The sequence below is a fragment of the Suricata suricatta genome, chromosome 8 (assembly GCF_006229205.1).
Source record: "Suricata suricatta isolate VVHF042 chromosome 8, meerkat_22Aug2017_6uvM2_HiC, whole genome shotgun sequence".
NCBI classification, from domain to species: domain Eukaryota; kingdom Metazoa; phylum Chordata; class Mammalia; order Carnivora; family Herpestidae; genus Suricata; species Suricata suricatta.
In genome coordinates, this window is record NC_043707.1 from 22567561 (window position 1) to 22582330 (window position 14770).

Here is a 14770-nt window from a genome sequence, read left to right on the forward strand (position 1 = left end):
GTGGTAACATCCAGCCTTCAGTCGTGCCTGACGGGAGTCTGACTCTTACTGGGCCAGGAGAAAATGGAAATGCCCCCAGTCTGAAGTGGTTCAACTCACCCAGAAAGACAGAGATGCTTAGACTAGGACACAGGGTCAAAGGAAAATCTCCAATTGGCCTGACAATTTCCAACCTAATCGTGGACTGATTTCTGGAGGTTTCTGCCATCGTTACACTGAAATGCCAAGGCCACTACTGTGAACCGCCATCTTGTTTCCCAGGGTACTAACTACTGCATTTGGGCCACAGGCACCTGCATGATGTATTTATGGGAGCCATGAAATAAGTGCTCGAGTCCACACCTTCAATGCATGCTGCGATCTTCCAATCACTGCGCATGACTGGCCTCGTGCCTGCAAGCCATAGAGTTCCATGGGGGCAGAGACCAAGTCTATCTCAGTGATCACGGCCCCCTCCCTGGAGCACCCAGCTTGCCACCTGCTTGCCACACCATTGTAGGTGTTTCATAAACATACACTGACTGAACTGATGAAAAAGCAAATGGCTTCCCAACAATAGAGAATGGTTTGAAAAAAAGGTCTTTCTAGATTTCAACAGAGGCAGCAAGAAAAAAATTCAATAGCAGTAGGCAGAAAAGCAGACATGTGGGACTGCCTTCCACAGTAAAATCCACAGTGACTAAAATCAAAGAGTGACAGTGCCTTCCAAAGCTGATGTTTTCTTAATGAAAAAAAATAAAGCAACTAAACTACCCTTATTACTAGGGATCAGCAAACTATGGCCTACAGATCCAATCTAGCTTACTGCCTAGTTCTGTATGGAAAGCTAATAGTTTTTACTTTAAAAAGGTTGTGGGTGGGGAGAAAAAACTCAGAAGAGGAATATACAATATGATGCGCAAGAATGATATGAAATTCAAGTTCCGGTGTGCACAAATAAAGCTTTACTGGAGCACAGCCAGGCTGATGTGTTTGTGTTACCTATGGCTGCTTTCACACTACCACAGCGCACCGGAGTTGCTGGGACAGAAACCACATGGCCTGTGGAGCCCAAGATACTTACTGTCTGGCTGCCTACCAACCAGGGTGCCAACCCGCTGTACACAAGTGATCCTCACGGGGTGTGGTGCAAACCTCGCAAGGAGGCTTTGGGGATCCCTTGGAGGGCTGGTATGTGAGGCTGGTCTGGAGGTGTGTGTCTGGCTTTCTCAGACGTTCTGCCTCGTGTCTGAGGAGCGGCTGCTAAAATTAATGGGGGTGGTTGACTCTGGTAACACCCAGTCCAAGTGTGAGGCACAGCCCAGTGCTGGCGACTCTGGGGCCAGAAAGACATCAGAAATGTCTCTCCTCCCCGACCCACCTCCACCGACTGCCCTCCCCCAAACCCACTGGAACATTACAACTATTGTTTTCTTCCTGATCCCTACTTGGACACGTATTTCAGGACAAGGTCTAGATAAATACGACTGCCTGTGTCAGGTGTCGGCAAACTTCTTCTGGGAAGGCCACGTCGTAACTATTCCAGGCTTGCGGGCCACGCCATTGCTGCTGCCACTACTCCGCTCTGCCGCTGAGACACAAAGGTCGTCACAGGCAGCATATAAACGAACAGACCTGGCGACGTTCCAGTAAACGTGACTTACGGCCACTGAAATGTGAATTCACATAATTTTCATATGTCACAAAATATTCTTTTTTTTTTTTTCCCAAACATTTAAAACTGCAAAAACCACTCTGAGCCTACCGGGGCTGGATCTGGCCCACAGGCCATCGGTCTGCTGACCCCAGATCTGTGAACCAGTTCCGTTGGTTCCCAAGAAGCTTCGATCTTTTCTAATCACTTCCAAATTCTTCATGCTTTGAAGGGGGACGTCTGCGCTTTCCCAACTTGCTCTTCCGAAGGCAAGGGGTACTGGCTTTTCAGGACCTCACTAGCTCTGAGCCATTCTGAGCCCCGAAAAGCAGGAGCTCACCTCTTACCATTCAGTCCCTCTCTCCCCAGGGACGGCAAACATGCAGCCTGAGATCCAACACTAACTTCAGACGTCAGTGTCTTCCCGTTGCCCCAAGACCACGGTGTTGATGGTTTGGGTTGACCAATCACACAGGAGATCTGTTGGTTTTTCCCCTTAAACAATCACTTGGGGAGATCAATTAAAATGAAAAAAAAAGTGGGGCGTGGAGAGAATTTTTAATAAACTGATTTGAAATCCTGGTTACCTGCAAATATCTAAGTGCATGTTTGACAAATAATATAAACTACGGCCGATCAATTGAGGAATCTCAACACTGTCCACAGGGCAGAGACATACAGGCTCATGGACTGCACCGCAGGGTCTGTCTGCAGTGACGGGACAGTGGCCAGGCCCCGCCAAGCGGTGCGCTGCGTTCCGCCAGGAACCAGAGTTGGAGCAGTGCTGTCATGTCCTGGGGTACAAGTGGTTTACGGAACCCGCTTGAGCCCTGGGCTGGGTCTGGACACATTCATCTGATTTCACAGTGAGCCGGGGAACTGCTGGGTGAGTTTTTCCTGTTGTATCTCATTAGATTAGCTGTCTTCTTCAATTCCGGGGAAGGGATCTGAAACCTACTTAATTGGATTAAAAATAAAGGAACCCTCTGACACTGTATAAACGAAACAATTGGTTACACATTCCACAAAGTAGTTTTAAAAGTCTTATAAGAGGGTTTATAGACTTCTGAAGGGACCGTATGGGAAAAGAGAAACAGAAGCTCCCCACCCCCACCCTGCATAACACTGAAAAGAAAAAGGATATTTTTCAGAGGGAAAATGATCAAAGTATTTCAGTAAAAGGATGGGCCAAATGCCTCTATATTCTATACTCTGAATTATTTCCCCAGATGATGGCCCTTTGCCTACATATTCATCGCTTTTCTAAGTACCATTTACTTTTTGCCTTAAACAACCATAACAAAACCCGGATCAATCTTAACTGAATCTCCGTGCTATAATTTGAATTCCAATCAATAACTAGGGTTTTCAGATAAACTGAGTGGAGTTTTATTGTCTTCCTACACATGTAGGCTTATCCCACAGCTTTTTGTTTGCTCAGTTGGCCTTTTTCCCTCTGGCACAAGAAATGGAATCTATTTGCTGTTCCCGCTGTAACCTCGTGCCTGCAAATCCCTTCAGTGGTGTCCCCAGGCGGGTCATGCATAGCACCTGCTTGGGCCTGAGGGCAGCTGACTTTGAGACTTCAAAATTACTGAAGCAAGCAGAAGTAGGTGAGAAATATTTGGCGAACTATCTCAGTGCGGACAGCATGTGGAGCTAAATCTTACTGGGGAGGGAGGAGGAGGTTCTGGGAAGGGAGACCCAGTTTACTGCCACAGCCCTGCAAGAGGCCAGGCGGTGCTGAAAGGCCGTACCCCCAAAAAACGCAAAGCAGGAGTGCCAAAGGCAAGGCCGCACAAACCCAAGGGCTCGGCTCTGACTCAGTGCTGTGGCCACTGGCAGGGAGGCGGTCCGCATCTTAAGACAGGTTGTGCAAGCTCTCTTCCAAATGCTTCTTTCTTTCTTTCTTTCTTTTTTTTTTTTTTTTTTTGATTTGGCTATTGTTTATTTTTTATTTATTTATTTTAATTTATGATAGTTTATTGTCAAATTGGTTTCCATGTAACACCCAGCACATTTGGACTTTGAAAAGCACGTTCCCATGAAAAGCGAGTTATACATGATCATTAAGTTCTCAGTCCAAGACCATTTTGCCTACGGCTTCTCTGAAGGGCCCACTACGCTGAGAGCTTATCTAAAAGACAGCCCTCGTAGGCGCCTATTGATTTTTCTGAGCCACTGTGAATCTAGGGAACAGTAGTTTAAAAAAAAAAAGAAAAGAAAAATCTAAGAGATAACAGTGAGTTTCAACCATGGCTACACATTATAATCCCGGGGCCTCTAAAATACAACAGTTGGTTCCATTTTTTAAAAATACTTTTGAGAGAGAGAGAGAGAGGGAGAATAAGAGAGAGAGAGGAAAGGGGGAGGGGCAGAGAGAGAGGGTGGGAGAACTGTGGTAAAATCAGATCGTGGTGACGGTGACACGATGCTGTCGGTCTGCTGAGAAATCACTGAGTTTTTACACTTAGAAGATGCAAATCCATGACATATGAAGCATATCTCAATAAGGTGGTTTCAGAAAGGCGAGCACGTGGACCCCAACCCGGAATGACCGATCGGAACCTGGGGTGGGGGGGGCGGGAGCACTCTGTTGGAAAGCTGCTCAGTCCATCCCGAAGTAAAGCTGGCAGGTGGCCTGGTAACCACCAGGATCGACAGAAAGAGGGCCTGGCAGTCAATGGTTGGTGGTAGCAAAAGCAGAGGTGCTCACATAGCACGGGCTGCAGCCGCACTCTTGCTGGGTCAGTACCACCGGGAACGTGGTCTGATGTGTGTGACTCATAACCGAGTTCATGCTCTTGCCTTCGAGGGCTGAGTGATAAGAACCCGAGGGACAGCGGACTCTAAGGCTCACCACAGGCAAACGGGAAGGAGACAGAATGCGGACGAGCTGAGTTAGGGCTCTGGGGTGAGACAGACAGACTTGGGAGTCCCAGTGCTGTTGCCTGGTCGCTGTCCTCCACAGTCAAATGGGAATGACGGCAATAATAATGCCACCACCACAGTGATCGTTCAGCAACGCCATTAATCTCCTTTAGCTCGTTAGTGTGGTCCCCGGTGAGGGTTCATGGAGTGTCAGCTGCTCGGAGCATTAAGACCAATAACCACCGCTTTCAGATAACTCCCAAGCTACGGCTTCTCTGTGGAAGACTTCCACGGGCACCAGCAGACCACATAAAGACAAAAGTACAGCAGGAGCCGGGTGGCCCGTTCATCTACAACAAAGGGTGGCTTGTGGTCACGCCGCGTGGGCTGCAGGCCACCAAAGAGAATCACAGGCACCTAATGCACAGGAAGTTAGAGACCCAGTATGTGGTGAGCTAGCAAAAACCCTTCATCAAAGGATCAACGTCTCAGTCCTCTGTGCCTGATGCCACTGGGAATGGGGCTGTAAAAATGCCAGCCTGGCCGTTCTCAGGTGTGCATTCACAGAGGGCCAAAGAACTCTCTAGACAGAAACCATCTTAGGATGGCCTTGCTATGAGAAGTTTAGATCTCCATTCATTCAGATCTCCATTCACCCTGTATTCGTGGAGCCCTCTCTAAATGTCAGGAACCGGGGAGGATAAAAGCAGAGAAATGAGCCACAGTCCCCACCTTTGGGAGCTAAGAGCAAAGACAGAAATGTAAACAACCAGCTTTGTTCCGAGTTTCTGGGAGCAGAGAGAGAAGCAGAATGGATTGTGTGGCCGGCAAAGGCTTCACAGGGAAGCAGCCCAAGGAGACCCAAACAGTACGGGAGAGGGAATGTGGAAAGGGTCCTACCAGGGCACAGAACAAGAGGAGGGGGGCCTGGCTAAGAAGAACCAGGAACCAGGAGCTAAGGGGCAACAGGGAGCCATTGATGGTTTCTCCACCCTGGAGTGGCAACAGATTTGAGTTTCAGAATGAAAATTCAGATACCGGAGTACAGACGAAAGGTAGGAGAACATGTGGAGGGCCTCTGCAGTTATTCAGGGAGTGAACAGGAACACAGCCCGGAAGTCCTACCAGTCTGATCCTGGCCAATGCCATGCTGCCATTTTAAAAGAAATGGTAGGGCTGAATCACTGACTATAAACCATCAACTTGAAAAACACTTAAAAAGTTCAAGAAAAACCTATAAAGTGTGGAGGTCTCTCTGTTCAGGAAAGAAATCTGACATAGAAACTAGAATTCATGGGCCATAACTGTCATCAGCTCTCTAATACTAGATTAAGCTTATATTTGTACATTCTTTTCTATTACGAAAGCACATTTGCATACGTTATTTTATTTTATTATATTACACGTACCCCTATGGGGCAATTTTTATCCCTATCTCATGGGGATGAAAACTTGAGCAGACACCCGTTAAATAAATGACACATGAACCGAAGTCTGGGGACCCTCAGGAGGAGCAGTTTGAAGGTCCCTGTGACCAAAGCAGCCTCTCTCCTAACTTGTTTTTGTGCTCCTTGTGGTCCTAGCTCCACTGCAAATCAACCACCTGCTCTAAAAGTACAACCCTTGACCTTCCAGCACCTCACTTTATTTCCATCTGCATCAACCATCACATGCAACTTGTAAGAGACTGCAGCAAAACAGAATATGTGTGAGAAAACAGAATATTTGAAACCTCCAAAGCTGTGCTTTGCAAATGTATGGTTGTATTTCTATAAACAATAAATGCTACATATTTTTTAAAGGCATGCAATTGCTACGAATCTGGAATACTGTGGATGCTCTATGTTTCTAGGGGGAGAACACATCACAGATGTAGCCCAGAAAGTTCCATGATCGGCGTGGTGCAGAAAATGAAGGGACAAAAACGTTCACCTGGAAAACTGGGGTGAGGCTGCTTCTGCTGGGTGACGGAGGGATTCTGGGTGGAGAACACCATTAATCTTCACTTGCCCTTTTTCAAAGGTCAAAGAAAAGAGTGTTCCCACATCATGGCTTGATGGAGGGAAGGACGCTATTAATGACTCAAAAGAATACTGATTTTTTTTATTAAAAATGAGAAAATCTTGAAAGCAGAGAGAAAAAAAAATAGAGGCACTTAAGGTACAGGGGAGTGACATAACAATGATGGCTGACTTGTCATCAGAAACACTATGACCAAATGACAAGAGAGTGGCATTTTAAAGTGCTAAAGAAAAAACCCCGGTCAACCTGCAATTGAACACCAAACGCAAATGTTTCAAAGATGAAGACAAAAATAAGAACATTTTTAAAGTAATCTCTACACCCAATGTGGGGCTCAAACTCACGACCCCAAGATCAAGAGTTGCATGCTCTACAAACTGAGCCAGCCAGGCGCCCCTAAAATAATGACATTTATCAGAGACAAAGGTGAAAGAGATTTCCTCTCCTGAAGAACTCGCCACAGCACGCTCATGCAGAGGCGAGGGAAAGGGAGGCGGAGAAGGAAAGAATTCAGGCATCTGACATCTATACTGGACCAGTCTGGGCAAGGACACCTCCTAGGGAAGGGTGGCAGGAGCTCGGACTTCCATGCCAGCGCTGATTAGGAATGGCTGTCTGCAGCCCCGGTCAAAGGAGGGCTGTGAGACTGCACCCAGCCTCCTTGGGAAAGAGAACCAGACAGACTGACAGTGACAACAGAAAGATGTATCAATCATTCCAACTACGGATGTTTTTTCCCCAGGCTAAATGTTATTCTTGATGTCACCTCTTCAGTTTCACTGTGTGGGTACATGAGGCCCAAGAAGTGTTAGAGATTTTATCTACTTTCTAGTCAAGTACTAGGATGGTTTAACATAAAGAGAAGACTGCCAACTTTCCGCTTGTAGCTTTTAACTCCTCATGGCCCCGACATCTTGGGAGACGAAGGAACAGTTCTGGCTGCAGGTTGGCTTGGCAATTTACAGTTGACTATTTCTCAGCCTTGGCACTTCTGACATTTTGTCCAAGTAATGCCTTCCTGTGAGCTGTCCAGAACACTGTAGGATGTTACCAGCATCCCTGGCCCCTACACACTTACAAGCCAGTGGCGCCATGTCCCCCTCTCCCCAGAGGCAATGACCCAAACCATCTGGAGACCAGGTGGGGCAATCAGAGGGGTGGAGGGGGTGGCAAAACTGCTTCCAGTTAACAACTATTTGAATTTAAAAAAAAAAAATCTTCAGGGCTGCCAGGAAGGCAAAAAGATAGCAGTCTTTTTGTGTGAAAACATAACGTAGCCACAGGAATAGGACAGGTTTGCAGGAAGAGGAGGGACACCCCTGACTCTGTAATGGCCTGGTTTATTTGTGCTCTTCCTGACGATGTAAATTTGGGGGAGTCTAGTGTCCTGGGACATGAAAGAACAGAAACTCGCTTTACTGCTTTTCCAAAGACTGTTTCTCTTCTCAGTCCCCTAAGACTTTTTATGAATTGGTGACAGATTTTTTAATTGCCAAGAACTCCATACCTTTTTCACAGTAGCTTGGCATTTTTTTTTAATGGATGTAATAGCCTTTCTGAGGATTTTCTTATATCCTACTGTCCCGCCTTGGACAACATGTGACCAATAAAACAGCCACAGGGCTACTTTGTAATCAGTCATCTGGAACTTCTTCTCAGTGTCTTTCACTACCAACTTTTCTAACTCCCAGAAATCTAAAAAAAAAACAAAAAAAAACCTGTTCTAACATTTCAGTGGATTGTAATGAGAGAGAAGGAATACACACGTGTTCGGTTGATCACCTTAAATGAAAATGTCTCCCGTAATGTCTTAAGTTAATGAGAGAATTTTCCTACCCCTGATAATTTCAGGAACCTGCTGGTAGAGACCACCCATGGTGCTATAACAGGTTACTATGACAGTTGTGTCCCTAAGGATTTATAAAAAAAACCCCTCCAAATTATAAAATCAATTCATAGAGAGGCAGGAGGGCAAACAGTCAGAATGGAGCCCATTCAACTCACACAGAAGTTCTACGGTATTACTGGGCAAAGCATTTCATTCTATCTGTATACCACGTGAACAAGGTGCTGGTCTTTTCTTAGCACACTCTGATTAGCATGAACATCTCACACGAGTGTACCTCCTTTGCCACCCACAACCTAAAAGAACAGAAAAATACTCATCAAAGTGAGTTCAGGACGTGCTGGCTCCCTGGGGGTGGGGGAAGTGGCCGAGGCTGACAGCCGAGAGGGCGTCCAATGCCGGTCAAAGCCTGTCCACCACCTAAAAGCTGTGCAAGTATGAGCGGGCTACTCAGTGTCTTTGTGCCCTATTTTCTTGTCCAAAAGATGGAGATAGTAAGAGTTTCTAACTTCTAGAATTCAGTGGATGAAAAGAGATAGTATATGCGATGTGCTAATTCCTAGAAAGCCCAGATGTGGTTTTTGTTATGATGTTATGGTTTAGAGTGTAGACTCTGCAGACAGACTCCCTAGTTCTGTGACCTTGGACAGCTTACTGAGCCTCTCTGGGCCTCTGTTTTTTCACCTGTAAAAAGGGATAATATAGTACTGGTTTTGGCATTAAAGGAATCAATACAAGACTAGCACTTGGAATAGTGCCTGGCACACAATAAGCACCCAAATACATGTAAGCTAGCAGTATCTCCATTATTTTTTCCAGAAAGATCTTTCTGGCAATAGTATGGAAGATGCATATAGGGGTAGGGAGGGAGAATACACCAGTGCGCAGAGAAACCGAGTTGAGAATTAAGAGACCAGAGTATAGGAGATTCAAGTGAGAAAAAGGAGAGCCCACACACATACCCAGAGCATCAGAGGGACAGAGAGTTATTAAAAAGATACAATGTGCAGGACCTCATGATGTGGCATGAATGGGAAGGGAGAAGGAATCACCTAGAATGACCACCATGTTTCCACCTAGAGTGACTGGCTAGATAGTGAGGCTCTTCGGCTCTAGAGAAAGTCTGACAGCATCTGAGGGTGAGGTCAACAAGGTGAGCTCTGGGAACGCCGGAGTTCAGGGGCTGGTGGACCGGGCAGGTGGAGCTGTCCAGTGTGTTTCTTGCCATGAGGTTTCCAGAAGAGGTATCTGGAAAGGAAATTCGGAGGAGGTTGTTCAGCAAGAAACAATGCTTTGGGGGAGTTTGTTCGGAATGCAGACCTGCGCAGAAAAGGAAGGCTGAGCACAGAAGTCTCAGTGGCAACAGAGCATAAGGGAAGCCAAAGCCGGGAGCAGAACCGCAGTCCCCAGGGAGGCCAGGGAAGAAGCGGGAATGCGGGGCCACCAAAGCAGGGCTGGACAGCTAGCTGAGAAGGCACAGGGTGGCAGGGAGAGCAGGGAGGCGTGAGGGGGCAGCTCCTGGGAGCCAAGGGGGCAGGGCACCAAGCACAGACAGAGAAGCCAAGGTTCGTGGAGAGAGAAGCGAGCTGAGAAAAACCCGAACATTGTGAGTGCATGGTGGAGAGGGGGCCGGTGGAGAGAGAGCTGGTGGAAATGCAGAGCGGCTGGAAGAAGGCCAGCGGGAGAGCCCCTGGGAGAGTGGCACGCAGGAGGTAATGACCATGAAGACCACGAAGACCCATCAGCGTCAGGAAAGGTGGCAGTAGCCAGTCTTCCCTGGAAAGTGTGAAGCAGGTCATCTGAGGAGAGTGGATGTGTCTGGAGTAGGGGTGGAGGAGGTTTGAGAAAAGTAAAAGTCTGGCAAAAATGTTTCAGAAAACGGGAGAGGAAACTGTGCCAAGGGCTAGAAGGCAGTTGTTTTTTTTTTTTTATGTTTTGTATTTGTTTTTGAGAGACCGAGAGACAGCTCGAGCAGGGGAGGGTCAGAGAGAAAAGGAGATACAGAATCTGAAGCAGGCAGGCTCCAGGCTCTGAGCTAGCTGTCAGCACAAAGCCCGAGGTGGGGCTCGAACCCACACACAGAGAGATCATGACCTGAGCCGAAGCTAGATGTTCAATCGACTGAGCCACCCAGGCACCCCTGGAAGGCAGTCTTTAAAGCCCAGCTGAGTTTGGAGGCCGTGAAAGTTTGGCCTGCTTGCCCCTCGAAATGGGATGACCTTTGTGGACCAGGCCCTGCATCCCAGGTACAGGTGCAAAGAAGCCCCAGATGCACGAGTCCAGCTGTCGCTCTGCAGAACAGGTGAAGGGAAAAGGCCGGCTGGACAGATGGCAGTAAGGGGTGTCAGAGACACACTCCTGTGACAGACTGAGGTCAGAGAAGGAAGGGGACCTAGGATAGCACTGAAGGGGACTGCTGGGAAAGGAATCCAAACAGACAAGAGATTGGAGGATGAGGTGGAGGATTTGGGAACCGGTTTTAGAAGTGGTTCTTAAACCGCAATGGCAAGTTTCTTTCTGGAAAGAACGCCAATTTATATTCCCACCTGTGTGTGACTGCAGGACCGCCCTTGGCAGCGCTCCCGACAGCGACACCCCGTTCTTCTGAGCTGTGCCGATTCAGCAAGTGACACGCAGTCTCGGAGCTCTGTGCTTCTTTGATTAGTTATAATTTTGAAATGAGACTGATATACTTACTGGTCATCTGTTTTCCATCTGTGAGCATTCTGTTCATGGTCTTTGCTCACTATAGTCCATTTATTTGAGAGAAAGAGATTAGCATAAGAAAGGGGCAGAGAGAGAGCGAGAGGAGGAGAGGGAGGAAGGGCGGGAAGGAGAGAGAGAGGGAGAGGCAGAAGGAGAGAATCTTAATCAGGCTCCATGTTCAGTGTGGAGCCCGACATGGGACTTGATCCCATGACCCTGGGATCATGACCTGAGTTCAAATCAAACCTGGACGTTCAACTGACTGAGCCAGCCAGGCACCCCTGTAGGGCCCTTCTTTAAACTAATTCCTAAGAGAGCTTTATAAAGGATAGTAACCCTCTGTGGCCCGTGAGAGATTCTCCCCTCCCACACTTTCCTGCAGCTGGGGGGAGGCCACATGCCCACTTCTGGCCAATGAGAAGTGTGGACAAGTCTGCTGGGTGGGACTTCCTGAAAAGTGATTGCTTCCACAGACTCAGACTCATGCCTTTTGTTAGTTTCCCCTTCTCTTCCTTCTTCCTGGAGTCCAGCTGCTCAAATGAACTATGAAGATTCTGCTATTCCCTGATTCAACCCTGTTTTACCCCGAGCTGGAGGAGCTCTTCAGCAAGTCACGACTAACACTTCACAAGTGAAAATGTTTAGGCATCAAGATGGAAAAAGGAATTCCAACTGGAAGTCAAAAATGATCTACAGATCTATATCAGTATAAGTGATATTTCAAAGCAATGGGGATACAGACCACCAAGAGACGGTGTGGGAACAAAAACTGCTACCTTGTAACATACAGGATTATGAAGATAGATGAATGCTTGAAGCAAGAGAAGCCAAAGCCATAAAGGTGCTCAAAGAAAAGGTCGTGATTGAAAATGGTCTCATAAAGCGTTATTTGAAAGCCACGAGCCATAAAGTTAGACTGTCAGCTCTGGCACCATAAAGATTCAGAATTTCTGTATCATGAAATGTATGCTAGAAGCTAAACTAAAAGACAAGCAACAGTTTGAGAGAAAATAATGTCACAAATATGTAGGCCATGGACTACTATCATACATATGATATGGACACGTTCTTACAGACCAATAAAAACACAAGCAAAAGAAAAACACAACAACCTAGTAGGAAAAAGAGAAAGACATCATGTAAAAAATTATCAGTGATAGTGACCAACTAAAAAATGCTCAGTCTTAGGGCGCCTGGGTGGCTCAGTCAGTTGAGCGTCCAGCTTCCTCTCAGGTCATGATCTCGTGGTTCATCAGTTCAAGACCCAAGTCAGGCTCTGTGCTGTTAGTGCAGAGCCTGCTCCCAATCCTCTCTCTCCTTCTCTCTGTCCCTCAGCCTGCTTGCACTCTCTCTCTCCCACTCCCTGTCTCAAAAGTAAACATTACATAAAATATTCTTTAAAAATGCTCAGTCTTCCTAGTGATTATAATAAAAATGTTTTAAAAGAAAATAAAAATGTTAAAGGGACATTATTTCCCACCTGCCAGCTGACAATTTACGAGACTGAGAAGATTCTGTGCTTAGCAACTCTTTCACCATGAGAACAGACATCACTTCCTGGGAGGACCATTTTGCAGAGGCTTCTCCCCTGAAATCCATCTCACTGGAAGACTGAAACACACATGCAAACTGCTTATTACAGCCCTATTTTAATAGCAAAATCACAGCTACCCACATGATGAACAGAAGAACAGTCACATAAAGTAAAACTACACTGTGGAACACTGTTCAGTCATTATAGGGGGAAAAAATGAGACAAAAAATTGTATGTACAGTATATTCCAATCAGGCTACTGAGTGGGGGGAAAGTATTCACTTTTGCCCTTTAACAAATTAACCATTAAGGCACCTGGCTGGCTCAAAGAGTATGTGACTCTTGACCTCGGGGTTGTAGGTTCGAGCCCCACATTAGGTGTAGGAGACTACTTAAAAACAAAATCTTGAGGGAGAGAGAGCATCTGGGTGGCTTGGTCAGTTAAGCCCTGGCTCTTGATATCAGCTCAGGTCATGATCTCACATTTTGTAAGATCAAGCCCTGTATCAGGCTCTGCACTGACAGGGTAGAACCTGCTTGGGATTCTCTCTTTCCCTCTCTCCTCTGTGCAGAGGCGCTCTCTCTCCCTCAAAATAAACAAAATTTTTTAAAGATAATAAATTAAAAAAAATAAAATCTTAGAAGGACCTGAGTGGGTCAGTTGGTTAAACATCTGGCTCTTGATTTTGGCTTACGTTATGATCTCATGGTTTGTGGGACAGACCCCCACACTGGGCTCCACGCAGATGGCATAGAGCCTGCTTGGGGTTCTCTCCCCCCTCTCTCTGCTCTTCTATCTCCCAAAAAGAAATAAATATTAATACTAATAATAGTGCTAAAAATAAAATCTTAAAAAAGGTATTAAAAGGAAAAATTAGTATCCTATATCTGAGATCATTTTTTTCCATAGATCTTTTCCAAAATGTAATTTGTTCCTTATTGAACAAACAGAGAGAGGGTGCAGGAAATCCATGATTTGTTTGACTTTCTGGATGGGCAAGTGTGGCAGCTAACTTATCCTCACCAGAATATTCTAATTCTAAAGTGACGTCTTCTCTGAGAACGAACAGCAGCAGCCCCCACCTTCCAAATAGTTCGGGTCCATAGCTCAAGCCCTGCACTCCGGGCATGGCCGTGAAGATGCACTCAGTGTGCTGGAAAGGCCTAGGCCCTTGGGAAAATGCCACCTCTCTGGGAACGGGATCCTGGGGCCCACCTGCACCTCAGGTGTTTGTGGATTCAGTTCAAGTCGGATGCACTTCTGGAATTTTGACAACAGGATTTCAGGCTTCCGGCCCCTGGCCTGGTTTGTAAACCATGCAGACCACTGAGAACTGGTGACATGAAACAGCAGACTGCAGAAGTGCACCCTCGGCTCCTCCGCCCATCGCCCTCTGAGAAATACTTACGGTGGGTTTAGCAGACACGGAGCTGAGGCGGACACGGTCCCTCCCTGTACCTTCCTTCTCGTGGGAGAGACACACAGGAAGCAATTAGCCTTCCCTGTGGCCAGACGATGGCCACCAAGGAGAACCAGAGAACAGGGAAGGGGCTGGGCCTGGTCTGCAGGCTAGGGGCCTCCCGGTGGGAGCCGCATCTGGGAGGAGCCAGAGGGCTTGGCGTCCTCTTTGACTCACTGGCCTCGCCCACACCCAATCTGTCCACACAGCCCATCAGCTCCTCCTTCAAAACAGACCCAGAATCGGGTCCATTCTCAGTCCTTCCACCGCGACCATCCTGACCCAAGCCGGCAGCACCTCTGTCTTGGAATATTCCACCAGCCTACTAACTGCTCTACCTGCTTCTGTCCTTGCTCCCTATGGGCTGCTCTCAACAGAGAAATGATCCCATAAAACCCAAGTCAGGTCACCTCACTCTTCAGTTCAAAATCCTCCATCGGCCACAGGCACGGGTCCCAGAGGCCCCTTCTGCCCTCCTGCGCCGCCCTCCCTCTGGCCTGGTCCTTCCTGGAACAGGTCAGGGCTGCTCTCTCCACAGGGCTTCCCACCCTCCCTGCTCTCTGGCTAGGACACCGTTCCCACAGACATCCACAGGGCTCACTCCCTCACCTCCTGCAAGTCGGTCCCCACCACTGTCCTTCGCAGGGGGCCCTCTCAGGGGGAACTCGAAGCTCCACTGCGAGACACCAGCCTAGAGG

General features: G+C 47.4%; 1 long non-coding RNA gene across 1 annotated transcript in view; it reads right to left on the reverse strand.

Annotated features, from left to right (window-relative positions):
- The window catches only part of LOC115299033, a 26651-nt gene that overhangs the window by 10612 nt on the left and 1269 nt on the right, over window positions 1-14770 (reverse strand). The window lies entirely within an intron of this gene.